General features: G+C 33.7%; 1 long non-coding RNA gene across 1 annotated transcript; it reads right to left on the minus strand.

The window, feature by feature from the left end:
• Positions 1–2,120: 2,120 nt before the first annotated feature.
• On the minus strand, positions 2,121–18,809 carry LOC104868666. Its single transcript, XR_782063.1, has 3 exons — positions 18,751–18,809; positions 2,268–2,505; positions 2,121–2,173 (listed from the first exon to the last, which is right to left on the minus strand). It is a non-coding gene; the product is annotated as an uncharacterized LOC104868666 (long non-coding RNA).
• Between the last annotated feature and the right edge of the window lie 3,458 nt (positions 18,810–22,267).

Consider the following 22,267-nt stretch of genomic DNA (forward strand, 5'->3'; position numbering starts at 1 on the left):
CAGTTTGTTTTGTTTTGTTTTAACCAATAATTTTAGATTTTTTCCTTCTTTTATCAAGATATTGAATTAAGATAAGTAATGACTTTTTATTACATAATAGTTGATGTTTAATTATCTTTGATATTAATTCTCATTGACAGTGTACTTTCAAGTATCTTACTTATTTAATAGATAAAATGTATGATTGAAGCTATAGTAATTTGCATCCATACATGTTATATGAAGTAGTCTCTCAAGAGAATTAAGTCTGTTTCAATCAATTGTTCAAATACTAGAATATTCAGCTCTGAGGATTATTTCTACTAAAGAGTTTAAAATATGAGATAATATCCATTTTTCATATTAGGATAATTGTATACTACATTTCTGGCTTTTGCAAACATAGCTATAATTACCCTCGTATTGTGTTGCTTACTGTCTTCTTCTCCCACTTATTAAAGCTATTTATTTACAACAAATGCTTTGTATGCAAACATTAATCTGCTGTTAACAAAAGTGAAGCCCAACTTTGTAATTAGCTACAGCTGTACATGCTGCTTCCTTTATTCAAAAGTCTTCTTTCATTGTGAAGCTGGTTAGCTCATTTTGTTCTTTGTGGGAACCAATCTTGGATACTAGATAAAGGCCTCATTCTCCATATGCTGCGTTTAAATAAACTATTGCATGTTCTAATTAGAATGAAATTGCAGTTTATACCAATAGCTGCTTTGAAGGATGAGGAGAGAGGAAAAACCTGAAAGGATAGTTGGGTACGCTTTGTACTAAATAAACATACATATTAAATATTAATTAATCATTGAATCACAAAATACTGTATATGTTATGTGTCATTAAACATCGGTTACCAAAATCAAGTGTATCTCTTACATTATAAAATTAAAATATAACCTGATTTTTCCAGTATCGTTTAATCCTGTTCAATTGCTAAGCCCATGACAGAATAGAATACAAAATAGACTGGGCCTTATGGCTACAAAAAAGTTGTTTAATCTCTCTAGCTTTCAATTTCTGAGTTCCCAAACTGGAGATCATGACATCAAATACTTCACCATACTCTAGGGAGGATTAAATGGGTCAGTGTTCATCACACTCTTAGAACATTGACCATACAGAATAAGAGATATGTTAGAGTTAGCTGCAATATTTGTATGTTTCAGTGGATAGAAATTACATTAAAATTTTTTCAATTGTTGATGTTATATAGTCAGGGGATAAAGAAATAATGATATATCTATGAAATATAATGGGTAATAAAGGGGGGAAAGTTGGGCAATAGAGCAAGATATTTTCTTTAAAATCTCTGTTTATAGATGGATAAATTCCTTAGCATGAGAAGATGCCTTATTACTAGTACTGCTTATGATTTTAGTTCATAGCGTACATTAAATTAGAAGTATTTTTGACTACAGAATAGCCTACTTCAAAATTACTATAAATGATTACACAATAACTGATGCTCTTCTTTCCCAAATACCACTGCCGATATGCTCAGAAATGAAAGTTATACAACCTAGTGAAGTCAGGCTGGCTTAATGGTAGTCATAATTTCCTTCTAATGAATCCATTGTCATTCAAAATATGAAATCTCCAAGAGAGGTGCCAACATTTTAGAGCATGGGAAGATAATGTACAGTGGACCCTTCACTTACAAACTCAATCGGTTCCCTAGGGCTGGTTGTAAGCAAATACAGCTGACATCTGGATGTTTACTTGGGTACACACTAACAGATAACAAAAGGCAGATGAATCTTCAATTAACCTAAGTAACCCAAGTTGTTCTTATGTCAGTCCAGTTGTAGCTTGAGGATCTACTGTAATAAAAAATTACTCTAAATGATCAACATGAAAAGATCAATAGTTAGAAATTCAACTTATCAATGGAGTTCATTTGGATTAGATGATGTATTGCAGAAATTAATCTCATAGTAAGACTACTGCTCTTAATTTAAATAGTTCATGGATATATAAATCTCAATAAATTCTTGTGACCTTCCAACAGATTCCTAGAGGCTAAAACTTCATGTAAGGCCAGAAAGTCGACAGTTGAGAGTGTTATGTTTAAAATCAAGGTTGCAAGCTGGGGATTTAGCTCAGTATTGTCCTGTAGGTGAGGCACATACCTGTAATTTTAGCAATCTGCAAGGCTGAGGTAGGTAGCTCAATACTGCAATACCTTGAAAGAAAAAAAAAAAAGCACAGTTACCTCTACATAGAAGGAAAAATTGACAGACCTTTGGGGTAAAGTAGCCAGAGCTTCCAGTACTCACCTCTTCCTGCTGTCTTTTGAGCTCTGTCTCTGACTGTGCCACTTCCTTTCTGTCCTTTAATTGTTACATTTAACGTCCTGTTTGAATGATGCTGAGTGTGTTTTCTGTGCTATTAATCTTGCATCACTCTGGTGCATTATAAAACTCTGACCAGCTGGACAGAATTTCTACTGGCAATTGTGTCTTCCTGTTTTTCCATCTTCCATATCCTCCAGGGCGTAGTTGTGGTGCTCCTGTTCTGCTAAGTTAAGGTAACCATAATTATGTGTGGTATAGAAGTACTATAAATACTTATGTCAGTAATTTTGTGGTTTTCTGATTACTACTCCTCATCATATTCTTGATTCCAGAGTTGAAGTAGCTGTCTCAAATATCTCTCATAATGAATTTTCTTTTATATGTTACTATCCATTTCTATTAATATATTTCTCAAATTTTCATATAGTCACTAATAAATTTTAAATAATGCTTAAATATGTTTATGTTTTAATCATGTAATCATTCTCTAATGCTATAATAGCTCTATTACTTTTTTGCAATAAAGCAAAGAAATAAGAAAAAAATTAAAAATAGTTGAAAGCTCTAATGGTACGGCTAAACTTATACTTGAAAATTTCTACCTACAAATTTCACACAAAACTTGATTGAAATATTTATTTTTTTAATCTAAGAAAATAAAATTTGTTTGGGAGCAATTTGTATACTGTAATAAGAGTACACAGAGGAGGGTTTTTTCAGCTGAATTATAGTTAGAGCTGATGGAGGATAGCTTTTTCAAAATAACCTACTCATGTAGTTGACACAGCAAGAAGAGTTTAGGTGGCATATACCTAACCACCATGAAATTAAAGGTAAAAGTATACCAAAGGGGAAACAAACAAACAAACACCAAGGAATCAGAATTGACAGACATAACTACAAAAGAATCATCATAACAAACTGTAGATGTAAATCAAAAATAAGGCACCAAAAACCATGCCGACAGATGGGAAAGCTTGTAGTATATCAGATGTTCTAAGCATGGCAGGCACCTGAACGGAGCATATGTGAAACAGGATGAAAGTCTCCTGCTTTGATCTTTTAAAACAAGAAGAAGTAGGTCACTGTTGAGCAAGGATGGTATTCACATCTGCTGAAAGTAACTCATGGTTCAAAGTACAATTTCTGCTACAATTCTGGAAAATCTGACTCTTCTTGTGAATACACACTTATAAGATACTCACTGTCTGTATACTACACAGTGTTACACAATGTGATCCTTCCTTTATTCTCCTTCATCTATGAATCTCAGATCTCAGAATCCCATACAGAGCTCTGTTACTAAATGATTTATCATTCCGCATCTACTTGATTAAAACCAAATTCAGGGAAATAATAACAGAAATCTTGTGTTAGCCTGAAAAAAACAAAAGGTACTCCCTCTCTCTCTGCAGAACCTTAAATTAATGTTATGTAGTTTTAACTTTTCACAACAGTTCTAACTTTTCACAGCATTTATCTCAAAACAAATCAAGGTCGGGGGGACATGGATTTAGCTCAGTGGTCCCAGCACCTGCCTTGCAGGTGCAAGGACTTGAGTTCGATCCCAGATACCAAAACAACAACAACAATAACAACAAACAAATCAGGGTTTACCACGTTAAATCTTAATGTAAAATTAACCAACATATTCATAAGAAAATAGAAGCCAATGAGTAGTCATGCTTCAATTTGAGAACCCCCCAAAACAAACAAATTGCATCATACTCTTGCATTTATAGTTTTATAGCTTTTATGAAAAAAGTTATCTTTCTGTCCTATGAATTTAATATACTCATCAGGTTTCGTTTATTTCTCATCTCTACTGAATTTCTAACGTGTCACTCCAAAGGTGAGTCTCAAAATTAGTTTTACATTGGAACTCACGGAAAGCTTAACAAATACTTATTGCTGGGCTTTACTTGACAAAAGTCAGGTAACTAATAGGAGGCATAGGCTGGTATTAAGATATTTAAAAGTTATTCAAATGGTGTTGATGAGCAACCAAGGTTGAAAGTCACTGTTTTCCAGTTTACTTTCCCCATATACAAAGCATTCAAATTTAATTCTATATGTATAAAAAAGACCAACCCTCCAGTTTTTAGCAAAATAAATAACAGCAGTTTGTGAGTTTACAGGTTTAGGTAGGAAGAAGTAGCGAAAAAGAATAGAGCAAAAGGGACAGTTGAGAGAGAAAAAAACATGAAACAAGGCACAATATTTTAAATATGCTATCAAAGATCCTACTAATCAAAATGTTTAAATATAAGACAGAAGTGGATAAAGGTGATTTTTCAGTTGAAATATCAAATAATCAAGGTTAAAATAATCAGTAGGGGACAAGTCAATATTGTGTATAATTCAATACGAGGAAAGCACTGTATCACATTTATGTTTCTCAAGTCATAACAGCAACAGCTGGATCTAGTTATGAAGAAACAGCAGAAGAACCAATTGGCCAGCCATTCTACAAAATCACTAGTCTGGATTTTTTAGAAATAGTACATTTGATAAAATTCAAAGAAAAACTAAAGAACGGTTTTATGTTGAAGAAATCTAGCATTATAAGACACCAGAAGGCAATAAGAGATCCTGGTTAGATTACACTCACATGTGGGGAACAGACAAAAAATAATAATACAAGACAGTATCAGGAATTGTCAAATAACATCATGATACACAAGGGGCTTGAGAAAGAATGACTGGGAATGAGGACTGTACGAGATTATATGAGGTAGATCAGAGAAACCTTTTTAAAGAAGATTTCATTTGAGTTGAGAAAATGTGAAAGTCCAGTTGAATAAATTCCTGGCAAAGGTAATAACAAGTTCAAATCCCCAGAGTGTTAAATGAGCTTTGTTGTCCTTGGAAAAGAGAAAAGAACGATGTGACTGAAGCAAAATGATCAAAGAGTAGTATTGTAGAAGTGAGATCACATAAAAAATTTGGATTTTATGCCAATTACTACAGAAAGCTATTGAAGTGACTTGATCAAAGCCAAAGGGTATTTCTCACTCACATCTTGGTGAAACTGGTGGTTTCTTTTTTCTAGGCCATTTATGAGATGTATGCATCGTTATGATTATTTTATTCTTTTTCTCTTATCTGGATTGTTGGCATTTCCTAAGTGTTCTATCTGAGACCCTCAAATTTTCTTGAAACACACATAGCTCTCCTTTAATAATATTTTTCGTGATTTTATGTAACACTTGTACACACGGGTGAATCCCAGAATCTTTTATGTGTCCCTGACGCATTGTCCAGTATCATCATCTACACAGATTCAGCTCACATCTTCCTCACACAAACTTTCCATCTTCTGTTCCTTGACTTAGTGAAAGACACTACCATCCATTCAGAAATCTTGGAGGTTGCATTGGTTACTCTAGATACTTAAATCAAATTAAGTTTCCTCATTTCGATCACTTTTATACATCTCTTTCCTCTCATCTCACTATAACACAAAAGTTTTGGCCGTCTTTTCATTTTATGTCAATTGATACACTGCAAATACCTTTCTCTGCCTTTCCGGTTGCAAGTTTTAAACTGGGCTCAAATAATCTGTTTTACTTTCTGCTGCCAAAATGAACTTCCAAAAAAATACATTTGATTAGGTCGGACCCATGGTTAAGATGCATATAATTGGGAAATTGGTTTCATTGTGCGACCTTTGCCAGGGTGACTAATACAGTAATAGTAACAATATTATTGTTATTATTTGCGATGTTTTAGCCAATACTTGCCACAGAATAGTACCTGACTTAAAAATTGTATAGACAATAATCCATTTCATTCTCACATTGACTATTAAGAGGTTTGTTTTATTCTTATTTTTACTTTACAGGTGATATAATTCATGAAGAAGGGAGTTGAACAACTTGACCGTATTCATAGGTAATATTATCTATACTGTATCTATGGCAAGCCCCATAACAATATCTTGCTCTCACTTTCCATCTTTTTTTCATGAAGTTACTATAGCAATGCCATCCTTTTCACCCTTCATAGCTAGACCTCATTTTTCATTCAGCAGATCAAAGTCTGTTTTGTCTAATCTAGAAAATCTCCCATTGATGTTCAGTGTCTATTAGTGCCTCAGAAGTCTGTGTCTCCTTTTATTAAAGTAGTAAATGGCCTCAGCATCATCAAATGTTTTGTTTATGTTACCTTCAATATTAAGACTTCCTTGGGGATGAATATATTTTTCATTTATATATCCAGTGCCTCTGATAGTGATTGTTAGATAATGTATCATTTTAATAAATGATAAATAATAAATACTACCATCTTACATTATTGTTTCTTTTCATCTCATTTTCTTGTAGGTAAGGCAGTCTGTAAAAATAAGTACATAGTGGAAAAATTTTGAAAGAGGAAAACCAGAGAGAGAGAGAGAGAGAGAGAAAACAAAGACAGTGAGACAGACAGAGAGACAGAGAAGCTCAGAGAGAGACAGAGAGAAGATAACAAAGTCTCAGAGCGAGAGAGAGAGAGAGAGAGAGAGAGAGAGAGAGAGAGAGAAAACAAAGACAGTGAGACAGACAGAGAGACAGAGAAGCTCAGAGAGAGACAGAGAGAAGATAACAAAGTCTCAGAGCGTAAGAATCTTACCCAGTTGTTCATATACGGGTAAGGATATTTCCTAAGTAACTGGCAGGTAGCACCAAGACACAAGATACCTGGTATTGTGCTTCAGCTCTATAATGTCTCCCCAAATCTCATGTATTTGACAGGTAACTGAACCATGTAGGTACTATACTCTTCAATTGAATCATCTGTTGATGAGTTCAATTGGTGAATATGCTGTTAAGAGATTGGGACCAGCTGGAGGTGGCTCACAGGGGCAATGACTTAGAAAGGTATGTTTTTGTCCCCACTGCCTCTTTTTGTTCTGCTCCCTGGCTGAACAGTGGTACTCTGCTATGTCCCTCTTCCTTGAAGCTGTGGGTGCCAGGTACTTTGTTCTAGAGACAGGAAAGTGACATCTATACCTGCATAGAGAAAAATGAAGGTCAGAATGCTATCAAGGAGAAAAGGGATACATGAAAAGTGATGAAGGCAAATTTCGATTTTGTCTGGTAGGATGACATGAACTCAACTTTAAAAACTTTAATAACTGTCATCTGTTGTAATAATAGCTAACTTTCCAGGAAATAAAACCAAATGGGCACATCCATCTCGGTACACGGGACTCTTTGGTTGTTGTTCAGTTAAACTGTAGATATCCATCTACAACTAGAAAAAATATACCCACGATTTTGCCAAATTGAAAAACTGGAACTAGACTAATGATTTTAAATATATCAACTAAGAAGCTAAAAGTTATGTAAAGAGGACTAATGAGTCTCTTTGGAATGGGGCATTTGAAAAAGCATACAGGTGGAAGAAAAAAAGAGCCAAGGAACCTGAAAATCCAGCCAGAATGGAAGTTTAAGCAGTTAGGGAGGTGAGTACGTGGAAATGTATTCAAGTGTTCCAACCTGGAAGGTTAGCCAATAAAATGCTATTTACAAGTTTTTGCTGGTTTGTTGTACAAATTTAGATATCTAAATTTAAAGTAACATGATTTAAAATGCACTGTGTGATGAAGAGTCCCCTGAGGTCACTAAAGCTTTGATTTTCCAGTTAGCTTATTTTATAGCTAGTGCTTTGGAAGCCATCAAGTCCATAACGAGATAGATCAATCAGATTGTTTTTATTGGTCTACTGCGTACCATACCCTACACACAGCAGTATTCATTGAATCAGACTGCTTGGGAATAGCAGCTTTCACCTTGAAACTGGAGCAAAGAAAATAACAGCTTCAAAATTAAATCTCCATGAATTATATATATTCTTATATAAAATTGAATTTTTAAACAGTGTCGATTGAAATCCTTTGATAATGAACCAAGTGCAGCTCTTTCACAAAGGAATCATGGTCACATTTACTGATATAAGGTAGCTTACTGAAATGTATACAAGCATCAGACTTTGCAGTGATTAAAAGAAAACACAATTTTCATTGGCTTCAGTAATACTTTAACAGGAATGTAAAAAAAACAAATGACCTTCAGAAGTTGTGTCTAGTACCTATGATGATTTTATTGTTTTACATTTGTTGATCTGCCATACCCCAAAATAATCTGAGTTAAATAAAAGTATTTCAAGCCAACATTGCAGTATAGTAAATGTCGCCATCATGCTACTTAGTAAATGTTAATTATTTCACCACACTTTTGAGATTGAGATTGCCTCAGTTTGGTATAAAAATTTGTAAATTGACTAACTTACCAGATCCCTTTTTTCACATCCTTAGTTTTGTCAGTGTTCAGATACTGCTACAAAAACCCAAGGACATGCTGGAATCTTATTGATAATTGAGGAAAAAATGGTAGAAATCACTAAGAAGGAATGGCATTTACTCCAAGACATGGACAGCCTTTCATAGTACAATATCCAAATACATAAAATATATTACTAGAGGAGAATCCACATCCAATTGTCTAATCTATGAAGTGGGAGCCTGGAGAGAGAATCTTTATACAGTAGAGACATAGAGTTATACATGGACAGGATTTTATTGTCAGTTTTTTAGCATTCTTTAGTATTTTCCACAGCCAAAACTGGTCATTTAAAAAACTCAACCCCCTACATCAGCTGGCAAGAACTTGGCTGATAGGCATTGTCTTATTGAAATGACTAAAGTAATGATAAATTCTTCTTAGCACAAAACTCCCTATAATTCTAGAGCCAGGAGACAAGCTCTTGTCTCCACAAGCCCCACTTGGAACTCATTGTTATTGTTAAGAAATCAAATTATTAAGTAAATCTAATACTACGTACAAATGGTTATAAAAGCACAAATATCATAAGAATTTTGTTTACACTGTCCAGGAAAGTGAGCTGACTGATATTTCATGGTGTATGTTTTTAATACCTACAAATCAACAAGACTGAGGTGAACAGAGAACCGCTATTCAGAGCATTCTGGACTCTTAGTGTGCTCCTGATCCACCTGACCTCATACAGCAGATACCAGCTCCACAATCATTTGCATGATGACCTTCTGACTTCCCCGAGACTTAACCCCTCAGTGTCCACCTGAAAGAGTTGAACTACAAAACACCTTGTATTATTGCAGAGTTTTGAAATTAAAATATTACTTATAAAATTTTGATGAATAGTCTTACAAAGGAGTCAGAAATGATTTTCAACTTACAGATGAAGTAAAACTTCTCTACTTTATCTTGCTTTTTTTTTACATTTTTTTTTCTTCCCAGAAAGTGCACTAAAAATTCCACAAGTGCATAGCCAAGTGTATTATATCCCCCATTATACACCATCACTTACTAGATACTCATCCAATATTTAAGGAATGGTAAATGCATAAAGGAACAGATAAATGGGGCTACTGTTGAATTTTAAATAAACCTGCTCCTATCATCTTGAATTCTTTAGGGAAACTTTGATAATATTCCTATAGCAATTTCTTCAAATGGTCCTTTAAACAGCACCAATTCCAGAGTTACCTTTTGTGTGAATATTTCATTTATACTTGTTGGCATTCACTAAAAATATTCTAGACTTTCTCATGTCTTCTTTACATAAAAGCCAGCAGTAATTAGATAGTTTTTGATAACATTCCTTGTAGTCTATTTATAATCCAAAGTGAAGTATTGACTCACTTCTCCCAGCTTCCCCTTCTATTTGATTTTGTTGGATCAGGAAATAGCATCTTAAACTATATCTTTCTCCGACTCTAACTCAATACATTGTACATGGTCTGTGTTTGAAAGTATTTGTGGAGTGAGAAAGCAGATTAAAAAGAGTAATGTCACTAGATATTGGTGTAAAATAATAATGGTATTCATAATTTGACTAAATGTAAATTTATGATTTATTCAATACAACAGGGCTATTGCCTTTGAGTTGCATAAACATTCAGATCTTGAAAAGTTAACCAGCAGTGAGAAGCAAAGTCACAGTGACAATGTCAAAGGACCTAAGCAGAAGTCATCTTGAAATGCTCTTCAAAATTATTTAAACCTGTGGCAATACATCCCTGAGACTGCGAGACATATTAACAAAAATATATCATTTAAGAGAATAAATATGACAACTTCAATTCAAGCCTATATTGGAGAAAAAACAGAGAATAAAGGGAGGCTGGCTTCACAATTCTTCACATTTAAGAAAAAGTCCACAAAATCGCAAAGAATGTACTACTGGACACTCAGTTCTCTCACACAAACTTCACCAAAACCTGTGCAGAGTTCCTGGGGACATAAAATGGTCCATGGATTTGCTGTGAATTGACATCCTTCCTTGTGCCCTCTTTGTCCTTACACACGAATGATCCATTTCGTGACAGACACTGTGATTCAGAAAGAGCTGCTGCTCACCGAAGCATGACACCCTAATGGGAAGAATGTCCTCCATTATGTTCACACTCTGTGGAAAGATACTGTACTGGCATGACTCATTCAGTGGATGTTTCAGTGACCCCAGAGTTTCATTCAGTTCAAGAAACATTTATTGGTATCTACCATGTATCACACTGAAAGAGTTCTGTTTGACAGTAACATAGGCATACTCAATTTTGCAGATTGAGATTTTTGTCTTCAACCCATGCTTAAACACTTATTTGCTGTGTGAGCATACTGACAATAATTATAATAAAAATTACTATAAAATATATGTCGTGGGATTATCAATTGCCAGACACAGTGCTAAGGGCAAGGATATTTACTCTTCATAAACAACTAGTCAGATGGACTATGATTGTGACCATTTTGTACAAACAAGGAAACTGCAGCCTAAACATTTAACATTTAAACAAATTTGTCCAAAGTGAGAAAGTGAACATAAAGCATATCTGGCATATCAATCCAAGTATTCTAACTCCGGAGCAGAGATTTAACCAGTAGTCTATATTTTCTCTCAATCATATAAAATTTCTGATAATATTTACTCATCTGAAAAATTCACAAAGATAAATGTTCCTTTGATATCACTGTGAAAGAAATAAGTTTAATCATAGTGTATATAAAATAAGTGTAATCACAAGAATAAAATAGAGAAAGCATTCATTAAATTATCTCATTATAACTTGGTTTATTATAGTTCTCATTTTTTTCGTGCTCCTTGAAATATCAGATATTTCATGGTTTAAACTATACACTTTAAAATCTACATATATATTGTCCTATCTTATTTGCTAATTGTCCCTGTGCACCCTAGTTTTCTTTCCTTAAGCAGTTAACTGATGTATTTAAGGATAAATACGCAAACTCATATAGTCTGTATCCCATTTGTCTTAGCCAATGAAAATTTAACTTACTTTCATTTAATTTATCTCCCTATTTATTGGTGAGATCTCTGATTCCTCTTGATATGCTGAGAACTGTGCAAATAAGCAATTGTATCTCAGTGTGAGTATGTACTTTACTGCTATATTCTACAACTACAACACTAAAATGAAAAACTAAGTAATGCAAAGGTTGTAGACATGTCTAAAGAAATATTTCTAAACTAAGCCTCTTATTTGACCATCATCAAATCTAGTGATTTTTAGCAATGCATATTGCCTAATCAAAGATCAAAAGACAGTGACTAATTAGGAACTGATTGAATAAAACTCTAATTCCAGGAAGGATGGGGCCAGAATAAGTGACTAATAATTAAATATTTCAGAAGTAACACAAAAATGGGCAGAATAGGGTAAGGACTCTAAGTAAATGACTAAGTTTTATAAGATCCTTAGAACTTTAAAAAATCCCTAGTGCCATAAATGTGCTTCTTACGAATACCGTTTAGTTCCAGGAAGGCATTGTGAAGAAGCACTTGTTTTCTGGCTCAAGATTTATATCTAGTTTTGTGCAAGTTCTGGGATGAGCTATTTCCCAAATGCCTTCTAAAATGTATGTTGTTTTAATTGTTGGATGTGTCATACACTGCAAGCACTCTCTTTTTCTGCATGGAAAACTTACCTTGTATTCCGGAAAGAGTCATTTTTAGTTAAAATTTTGCCTCAAATACCTAGCCAGCTTCTTTTGTCCAACATTTTACTCCATCTAGAAGACAGTTTGGAGCACCTGTGTGGAGGCTGACTTGCTTGATCTTTCTTTCCTCTGGAGAGATAGAGTCCATTCCCACTGATACTTCTGGTTCCGCTTCCTTCTTTGCTAGAGGCTAAGGGGCCATGGGTGAGCACAACTGCTCTATGTGCACGATTCAAATTTTCCATTAGAATATATGACTTAAGATCTAAATTTGTGAGACAAGAAAACTCATTTGAGCCTTCTACCTGAATCAGGTTCACCGAAATGAGTTTTGGTAATGAAGGTCAATTTAGTCTCCACCTGTCTGGCTCTTATTTGTGTCAGTCATTTCTAAATACCTGGATTTAAAAGGGGAGTTAGTTGCTCAATACTTAACAATTCTCCTCAAAACCTCTAACTAGAATACTTATTCCCATACTTGTCAAGTGAAAAAAAAATCTTTTCTAAATACTTGTATTTTGACTTAAATATCTGTTGTTATACATGTAAATTAAGTCTTTCTTCTGCTAATTTAGAAATTCTGCATCTCAGTGTACTAAAAATAATTTAGGTGAAAGCATTTCCAACAGTTCATCAGACATAGCTAGTGTTTAATAAATCTAATTTACTCCTTTCCACTCTAGGTATAAAAACACGGCTTTTAGTTCAGAAAAATTTTCTGTTTAAAATACCTGGTTAATCAAGTTCTGCTTGACTGTCACATTGTTGTTTTGTTCTAACAATCTTTTCCTAATATGAGAAACTTTTTAATCTATTGCATGCTTTCTAACCCCAATTTATTTCGGATGAAACATGATTAAGTGTAAAATATAGTCATAAACAGTCTGCATCAATTGCTTGAACAGCAAGAGGCTCTGGGAAGCTATCATTCACCTTCTCCAACCTCAGATACTTATTGTCCCTGGGTAGGTCTTCAATCCTGGGATTCTTCTCATTTGAAATCCTATAGTTCCCAAATTAGAAAGCATAGAACTATAATTCTGAGCTCTCCCCTGTATTATATTTTCTGAATCTAATAATTTCTCACCATTTAGCTGAACACGAAATTTGAAGGGTAGAAATAAGTTAGAAGCAGCTGATTTTCCAGCATTTTGTCTATTTCTGTGATCAAATCAGTTCCCATGATTGTTGAAAGACATTGTTAGAAAATATATCAATAAGCATCCATTCAATGTTCTTAACACTTAAAACATAAATTGCTCTTTTATTCCAATCTCCAGCTTCAGGAGTAATGCGAAGTCCTTGAAGCAATGGTAATGACATAAGTCAGCAACCAGACGAGCATTCAGTGGCCATGTGGGAGTCAGAATGAGCTGCAGCAGCGGCCATTCTCCCTTCATCGTGTCTGCCTTGTAGCTCTCTGTCAGTGTGTTCTCTCCGTCAGTGTGTTCTCTCTGATCAGTGAGGCCCTGGCCTCAGAGTCCAGCTTGCTGCGGCACATTTAGCATGCATCTCTGAGTCCTCTCAGAGGACCAATCTTGCTCTTCCTTTCCACCCTTTATATTAAATGCCTTCTTATTTAAAATGCTACTGATGCTTTCATTTCTTTAAAAGATCCCTGACTGCTACAATGCTCCAGTTAAATTCTTGCGTCTGTGATGATTTTGCAGAATTAAACAGTTATTTTCTAAAGTACTTCCTTTCTCCATACGTTTTAGCTCTATTCTGAAAGGACTGAACGGATTATTTTTCATTGACTTTTTAGAATTCAAAGTCAAGTGTCATGGATGGGTCAGTATAGCAAGAAATTACCTGATGTTCTTCTACCTCTAAAATCACAAGCGTCATAGAATTTGCAATTAGACATTATTGATGTACATAGTGGCTGTGAATAATTTAACAGGTATTAAATATAAAATAACCAGATATGGACAAATTTTATATAATAATTTTAAATGTTGATAATATTAAGTAAATGCTAATCGATGTTCTATCAATTTTTACAATGGTTACAGGAATTTGACTCATTCCATTCTCATCAATAAAAGAACTTTATTAAAAAGGACTAGTGAAAAGGTTAGTTAGCTTTGGAAAGGATCAGTACCTAACCTTTACAAAAGAGAGAATTCTCCCATTTTTTTTTTTCTAGCACTTAGATTTTCTGGGCCATTTCCAAATATACTGACAACACCAGATGTCAGCTGTAAGAAAATCTAGCCAAAATAATTTAATTTTTTAAAGTCAGAACAAAAAAGCAAAACAATGCAGAGATAATGAAAAGCGTATCTATTCAACTAGACAATAGTCATTAAGTACTTATGAGGAAGTTAAGAGAAACCAAGTCACTGAAACATGAAACAAGTCTTTGGACTTAAGAAAATCAGATTATAATTTTAATATTTTTATTACATCTAAATTGTATAAAAACAGTGGAAGAGAGGCAGAGTAAGCTAAAATCCAAGGTTAGAATTTATATATATGCCAAATGTCCATAAAAGAAAAATCACACAAGGTAAACTAGACATATTTGTGCTCTTCAGTATTAAGGAAGTATATACATCAAGCTTTATACAATTTCTTCAGAATTTGTTATAGAAAAGCTACATGTTTAATTTGTTATATATTGATTGGCTCCTTTTCATATTTCATTACAATATATTGAGAAGTAAACTTCCAACATTTTACATTACTGAAAAAATTTCAAGCTACCACAAACAGGATATCTTGTAACACAGATTTCAATATTCTCTAAATATAGACTATATTTAGGATTATTTTAGAAGCAAAATTGCAGAGGCTATGTAGGGTAAAAATGGGGTTCTAATGGACAAAAATTTAGACCTGAGGTACCCAATCACCTTGTCATTCTTCCGAGACATTTTTCCACTTAATGTCTTTTAGTGCCCAAAGTAATATTTAGTTTCCAAGTATGGGCTTTGGTAAGGAATTAGAGGTGATGGGAGCCTTATGGGAGAAGAAAATGACAAGATAATAGATTATTTGCACTTCACACTTGGACCCTTGATTTGACTCCCTTTTCTATACACTACAGACTCCATCAGCCTCGGGTCTATGCTATTTAGTTCCCTCAAATAGTTCAAAGTTATCATATAACTCGAGTCGATTTTTGTCACCTTGAAATATTGACAATAAAATGATAGAAGAAGAGAACAACTAAACTTGCTTTCTTTAAAAAAAATGGAATGGCCTAGGTCAAATGTTGAGGTTTCAATGTTGTCATTGCAGAGTTCTCATACGTGCTTTTCATCTATTGGACAAATGGCATTTGAATAACAGCCCAGCACAATCACAATCTACCCCAGCAGGGCTTCTCAGAGTGCTGCTTCCATTCCACGACGAAATGGCCTACTGCCTTTCTGCACAGAATATTCTCTTTACATAGATTTATATTTTTCAGTCAAAACCAAAATGCTTCCTTTAATCATGGATCCTGAAAAGTATAAAAGTATCAATCACATCTAAGTCTTCCATTCCTCATTTGTTAGTTAAGAAAAAGTATGTGCTTTCATCCTGTTAACACAATCACAACAGGGATATATTTCTGAGAACACAGATACTAAGGACAAACATGTTTTATACATGAAGACAGCTGTGAAGACATAGCATGATAGATACAATTTGACTGAGGTTTACTACTGGGTTAAAACCAAATTTGCATTTTCTTATTTGAAAATGTAATTCTCTACAAATTTGATTTTTAAATGATTAAATTAGGTTTACACACTTATTTTGAGTAATCAGTACACATACACAAGTAGCCCCAACCAAATGTTCTGGTATCACTAGGCAATAAATTATTAGGAAACTTGCTGGGGCCCGAGAGGACGGACGGCCAAAGCGCTGACCCCGAGTCCCGGAATGCTGGTTCTCACCGGGGCACAGGTGGCCCGAAGGCAACGCGCTGGAGCCAAGACCCTTGGCCTACAAACTCAACCCTAATTCCTTCTTTCTTCTTGTTCCCAGCTTACACTCCCTTCTGGTCGTAAACAGATGTTGTTTTATCTTGTTGTTATGTTCTTAGCTTGAACAGTGTGTATCTGCTTGTCGCTTCTTGTGACTGCTGTTTATCTTACTCTTGCCTCCTTGTGACTGAAGTTAATTATCAAACCACTGTGATCGTGCTTGTGTGTGTGGTCTTGAAGCTACTATATAAGACCCTGTGTTAAAATAAACTTTACCATTAGCCATCAGCCTTCGGTCATTCGTTGTGTCTGCGGTCGTCTCCTCGAGTCCCCTCCTCTAGAAAGAGACCTCAACAGAAACTATTTTGACAAATATCTGCTGAATGTTCTACTTATTCTCCCACTGAAAAATAATTATTCTCACTAGGAAGGATGGTAAGAAATAATTGGTAATTATTTTTTAAATAATTATTTGGCTTTGCTAAAATAAGAGCATCTTTGAACCATCTTTGCCCTGGCTATGATTTAATACACTCAGAAATTTCATAGTTAAAATGTGATTTGCATTGATTTATTATATTCTCTCTTTATCATGCCACCTCAACATAACTGGTGTTTGTTTTAGTTCCTTGTGCCTGTTACACAGAAATAATCAGTAGCATTTACTGTAATGAAGAAGTCCTATAAGTGTAATTATTGGTTTGAAGTATTTTTTCACATTTCACTTCCCAGACAGAAATACAATCAATTTTAAGAAGATCTTTTTTACAGTTTTCAACTCATTCCTCCCTTTTTTATTTCACTGATTTGATTTTTTTCACCTTTTCTCTACATTATTTTTTTAGTACTTATTCTCAGGATTGCAATCAGTCTCTGAAACTGCTCTGGGTTACAATCACTTTAGTTTCAATATTTTGCCAAAAGTGTCCTCCTACAAAGCTGTCCTTTTTCCTTCGTGCAATTTTATTTATATACATTGTGTGTACATTAACATGGGGTTATAGTTAGCTTTATGTATTTATCTCTTACATAAGAAAAAAATGTTAAACTTTTTAAATACTAGCTTTTTAACTCACTTCGTTTCCTTACCAGTATTTTTCATTCCATCCTGCAGCGCAAATGTATCTCTAGCGTTTGTCCATGCCACCTGGAATACCCATTAGCACTTACCATGAGGTAAAGGGGGTCTACTAGTGACGGACTACATTTGCTTTATTCGAAAAATGCTAATTTCTTCCTCATTTTTGAAGGACTATTTGTTAGATATAGAATCATGAGTGAATGGCTTTTCCACTCAATTTTAGTACTCAAAATGGGTCATGGCTGTGCCTTCTGGTCTCCATGGTTTCCAGTGAGAAATCGATGGAACCCTACTGAAAAGCCCTTTAACTCGATGAAGTTCATCTCTGTTGCATCCAATTATGTCTCTTAGTTTAGTTATGTGTCTTGATATGATTTTCTCTGTGCTTTTTTTTCTTAAAAGTTGTTAAGCTTTTAACCATGTATATTCCTATTATTTTATCAAATATTAGAAGTTTCTGGCTATCCTATCTTCAAATGCTATTTTTACCTAGTTTTCTTTCTGCTCTGAGACTCCAATTTTGCATTTGTTGTTTTGCTTGGTGGTGCCCCAAAGCCTCAGATTCTGCTCAATTTCCTTTTTTTTTTTTTTTTTTTTTCTTCTCAGACTGGGTAATTACAGTTGACCTGTAATCAAGTGTGCTGATTTCATATACCTGCTATGGAAAACATTTTAGTTATTTTATGTTAGTTTAGATTCAGAATTTACAATTCTTTTTTTTTTTTTTTTACAATTTTTAACTTTTTTTTTTATTTTTCTGTAGGGCTCTGATGATTTTATTTAGTAGGATGGATTGATTGATTGATTGAGTGAGTGATTTTTAGATATTGTTCCTGGCCATTCCTTTTGTTTTTAACCTTTCTTCATTATCTTTTAACTTGGCTTCTGTTTTCATGTTGAAGATATCTTTCAAATGTCTATTATCTATATTTCCTTGTAGAGATTTTATGTCTTCAAAGTTTTTTCTCTATTCGTAAGGCTATTGAGAACAATATTTCCTTTTTTCTTACTACTGTTCAGATTATCAATGCTATAATTTTAATTTCTTTAAGATTTTAATGTAATAATTTATGAAATAATTGTAAGTTTAGAAGGAGTTTTTGGCTAACATATGTTTGATTTCTAATTTAATTAATTATAATTTTAAATATCATTTACACATGCAATGTTTTCAATTAACTTCTAAATTACTTCAGTTGTCCAATTCAAATAAAATGTTCCTGTGTATTTCAATTATTCATAAATCTAAAAAGGTAAACTTATGAATATGATTAAACTTTTTAGAGTCTGATGTCAAGTATAAGCTTAATCAATCTATACCTTCAAATAAAAATTTAAAAATTAGTTTTTTCATAGTAATTGCAAAGCTGTCATTCTAATATGCCAAAACATCATAAAGATTGTGTGCATATAAAATATACATAAGTACTCATTACTTCAAGTGCAAATCCACAGAGCCCAAGAGGCTCATGCCCTACCTTATTTGTGTATCTTCTTAAAAATAGACCTCAGTAAGCTTAAAGGACTCCAACAGAAAAATTCAGGTGAGATGTAAGCAATGACTTAGAAACAAGAATATCTCCTCCATCACAAAGTTCCCATTGTTATATAGTCAATTAGATCATCCCTGCATACTTCTAGTGCCCCTATGATTATATACAGTGTTATAGGAATTGAGCCTTCAGGTGCCTGTCTTATCACTCTGTCTTTTCCTGGCAGGAGTAGGCCAGCTTTACTGTGGGACTGATGGGATGATATTAGATAAAATCATGTATGATTTAAATGTGTCCCACAAAGTTCATGTGTCAGAAAACATAATTCCTAGGTTTGAAAGAAAGATGAAGTCTAATTAGAAGTGAATTAATATGGTTATTGTAACTGTGCTACTCTTTCCATAGGTCTGCTAAGGCTACAGTGGGCCTGCTACAGAATTCAGTTCATTCTTTCCCTCATGCTGTCTTAGATTTCTGTTTCAACCATGGATGACCCAGCAAAACAGACCCCACTAGAGCTTGGATTAGAAGAGTGTTACCTCTTGGACTTCCCAGACCCAAGAAGTGTAAGATATAAATTTCTTCCTTTCTTTTCTTTTCTTTCTTCCTTTCTTTTTCTTCTTTTAGATAGAGTCTCACTACATAGTTCAGGTTGGACTTGAAACCACTATGTAGCCCAGGAACCCACTACATAGCCCTGTCTGGCCTTGAACTCATGGCGATTCTCTTGCCTCAGTCTCTTGAGTGCTGGGACTACAGAAGTGAGCCACCATGCCTGAGAAAATCTCTTTTCTTTGCAAAGTATCCCATCCTTGTTAGAAAGTCCTAACACCCAATAAATGTTATTGACTTTACTAAGAATATCAACACACAGTTTCTTTGAAATACAAATTCTATGGTGAGGAAAATAGCTCAACTCTGTTGTTAGGCTTCAAAATGCTAAAAGGGAGAAGTCTTGAAGTTTATGGAACCAGCATCAGTGGATATATATTAGTAACGTTTCCATTTATATACACTCTTCAGTCTACTCACAGAACTCTGAAATCTCAAACATAATTACTCAGATTTTTCATTCATACAGGTCTTTAGATGTGTAAAATATTTTTCCAAATGATGTAGGAGATATCCAAATTCTACAAAACACTAAATACATAAATTAAATTTCTCTTAAATTTCACACTTATATGCCCTTTAATCTATGCAAGTTTATAGAGATATAAAATCATGTCAGACTGAGTTTTCAATATTTCATAGTAGCTTTGTATGTCCACCAAAACTGTTGAGGTAATTTCATCAATGTTATTTAGAACTAAAAAGATGATAAGATGCTTTGAACAGATGGTAGAACTTGGCAATTCCTGAAACTCATTTTAGGATAATCAAATGCTCTTTTATTAAAGCCTTCTTAAATAATGGGGTTTTATATATAATGATAAATTCTTCAGAATATAACAAGATTATAATTTATAATAATTATATTGGAAGATGACTATCATATTTTGTTTGAATTATATATTCTTGCATATCTGAGCAAATGAAATAAAAACACTATTCTCTTGAAATAAGAAGACAATGAAGTGAAGGTTAGAAGGCTTTAAGGAACAGAATATAGATTATAGTTTCACCCAATAAGTATAAGAATGCTAGTGTTTAATAATATTCCTAGACACTATATCATCAGAATGATACTTTAATTTGGGGGACCATTATGGAATTTTCCTTTGAACAGTAGCTATTCTTGTACTCTTTTAGAGCCAGGGATTTAGCTCAGTGAATCGGCCACTTGCCTCGCAAGTACAAGGTCCTGAGTTTTATCCCTGGTACAAAAAAAAAAAAAAAAAAAAAAAAAAAACCTCTTTTAGAAAAGAAGGCATGAAACATATTCTGAGGTTACGAAATCTCTGGGTTCATCCTTTGGTTATACTAAATTTACTTTCTCTTTTATCCTAGTGGGAAACTATTTAAAATGGGAATGATCCCCAAATAATCAAAATACTTGTTTTCACCCCTGTTACACATGTTCTATTTTTAGCTATTCAAACAGTGACTACATCTATTATGTTGGACTGGGTCCTTTGGAGGAATCAAAACCTTTATGGGAATTTATGCAAAAATTGTTAATATTTCATAAAGTGTTTGGAAAACACAGAATTTGAACACTAGCTTTTCTATGATGTCTGCAAAAAGGAAAAGAATCTATGCATACTGTGGACTTTATCTGAAAGATTTTGTATGTTTTTAAACTAGATTATGAGCCTGTGGCATCATAGTCTATGATTATGTTCCATGTTACCTTTCTAACCATTGACTAAAATAAGACATATACGTGCCTAATACATTTTTGTAGAATAGTGAAAAGGCATATTTGTCATTAAGAAAATTATACTCAATTACAGAACATTAAGGTGCATACACCTTCCAGGGAGAAGGATACAATTGTAGGAGTTCTTGGAAATACTAGATTATTCTATATTTTGAAAAAAGACACTCAAAATGGTGGAATATCAGACAACTTTAGCAGAAGTATGCTTCAGATTTTTTGAGAATGACTCATTTCAAAGCATTGTGATAATGGCAATATGTAGAGAAGTTCATAAAAATTAAAATAATAGGTTCATTATAACAAATACTTCTGTATTAAGAGTAATTAACCATCTGTAACGTTCCTATCAGAATTAGAAACTCATAATAATTCTGTACTCACTAAGGCATACAAAAGCTATTATTTACCCTTTAGCACATTAGTTTAATATTGTTCCTTTAATTACCATAGTTCAAATTATAAATTATCAGAATGTTTTATTCAGACTGTGGAATATATATTTGCTCATGCATTGCTTATTTTAAAATGTTTTATTCCAAATTGAGTGAAATCTTTGGAATCCACCAAACAACTAAGCTTTTTTTGCCAGGAGGATATAGATTTACCACCAATGATTGAGTGACATCACACACTCCAAAAGACAATGAAAATGTATTTGATATCTGAGATAGCTGGCCTAAATCTCTCTAAAAGGCGGAAGGCATATAAAATCTAAAAAGTTTTGAAAATTTGCTAATGCTGTAGTCCAACCTGTCATAACGGTGTTGCTATTTAAATATATTGTCTGAAAAAAATATTAAGAAAGCTCTCCAGTTAGTAAATCAAAATGCTTCACTTTTCTTCTTAAGCAATCACAATAACAGTGATTTTAGTTCTAGGTATAGAGCTGTATCTATGTGGGTGGAGGAATGAGAGCCAATTTTTTTCTATTTTAATTTATCTTCCCTTCTTTCCTTGGAAACTTTACTATTTGGAAAAGAAAAGGTGGAAGGTATGTTTAAATATGCCATCCAGCTCATTTGATCATAAAAGTCAGGCATATTTTGGTACAGAACCAACCATACAATTTTTAGGACCCGGTGCAAAATAAAAATATCGAATTTTTATTCAAAAAGTTCTTAAGAATTTGAAGATGACATTAATTAAATGCAGGGCTCTTCTAAGCTTGAGGCTCTAGAT

The sequence above is a fragment of the Fukomys damarensis genome, unplaced genomic scaffold, assembly GCF_012274545.1.
Source record: "Fukomys damarensis isolate Sample0158 unplaced genomic scaffold, DMR_v1.0_HiC HiC_scaffold_17, whole genome shotgun sequence".
Classification (NCBI taxonomy): domain Eukaryota; kingdom Metazoa; phylum Chordata; class Mammalia; order Rodentia; family Bathyergidae; genus Fukomys; species Fukomys damarensis.